Genomic DNA, 1,015 nt, shown 5'->3' on the forward strand with positions numbered 1-1,015 from the left:
GAATGAGTCCTAGCAGACCATTGGCCCGTTCACCAACACCAGTGAAGGGACGCTTTGTGAGTTTGCCAGCTAAGCAAGATTCGGAATCATTAAAGGAGTCCTGTCCAGTGGATTCAAGAATCCCCTTGGATTGGAGCCATTTTATGCGTGCCTTACTTATGTGGCCAAGTCTACAATGCCATAGAAAGGTTTCATTAATACCAACTTTGTTACGCTTAGAAAGATGATATATGTTATTACATGTTTGAACATCAATCTCATAAATACCATTTCGAGGTTTAGCCTCAAAATAAAAGACATCATTCAAGTAGGCAGAAATAGAAATACCATTAAAAACGTACTTGAAACCTTGTTCAAACAAAAGGGAAACTGAAATAATGTTTCTGGTTATACCAGGTGCAAACAAACAATTGTTTAAATTAACTACAAGGCCAGAAGGACATGAAAAATGAAATGTGTTGGTTGCAAGAACGGGTACTCTTTTCCCATCACCCACGATGAGTTCCATGTCGCCTTGTTTCAGCTTCCTCCACTTTTCAGGCTCCTGCAAAACATTAGTGATGTGGTAACCACACCCGGTATCAAATACCCATGTGTTGCTGGAGACAGTAAAAAGTTCAATAACATAAATGAGAATACCTGAAGAAGTGCCAATGTTATTGGCCTTGTTCGCCTTCAGCTTGGCTAGATACTGTGGGCAGTTCCTTTTCCAGTGCCCCATTTGGTTGCATTCAAAGCACTGACGCTCCTGAGGAGGGGGTGGTTTAGCAACCTGTTTGTCGTTGGTGGCAGATTTTGTAACATCCGTCAAAATGGATATCCAAAATCCGACCCGTTTTTAATTCCGAATCCTAATCTTTGAAACCTCGGAAAATTTTGCGCGAATTTAAAATAACTGATGCAAGATTTTTATTTAGTTAATTAATTAATTAATTTAAATAATCATTTGCAAATTTGAAATTAACTTTTAATTTAAACTAGTTAGTTTGTTTTAAAATGAGCTTTAGTTAATTAA

The 1,015-nt window shown here is 37.7% G+C and overlaps 1 long non-coding RNA gene across 1 annotated transcript; it reads right to left on the reverse strand.

Moving 5' to 3' along the window:
* Positions 1 to 485: 485 nt before the first annotated feature.
* On the reverse strand, positions 486 to 772 carry LOC110927536. Its single transcript, XR_002585705.1, has 2 exons — positions 640 to 772; positions 486 to 544 (listed from the first exon to the last, which is right to left on the reverse strand). It is a non-coding gene; the product is annotated as an uncharacterized LOC110927536 (long non-coding RNA).
* Between the last annotated feature and the right edge of the window lie 243 nt (positions 773 to 1,015).

Source organism: Helianthus annuus, chromosome 3, assembly GCF_002127325.2.
Source record: "Helianthus annuus cultivar XRQ/B chromosome 3, HanXRQr2.0-SUNRISE, whole genome shotgun sequence".
Lineage (NCBI taxonomy): Eukaryota > Viridiplantae > Streptophyta > Magnoliopsida > Asterales > Asteraceae > Helianthus > Helianthus annuus.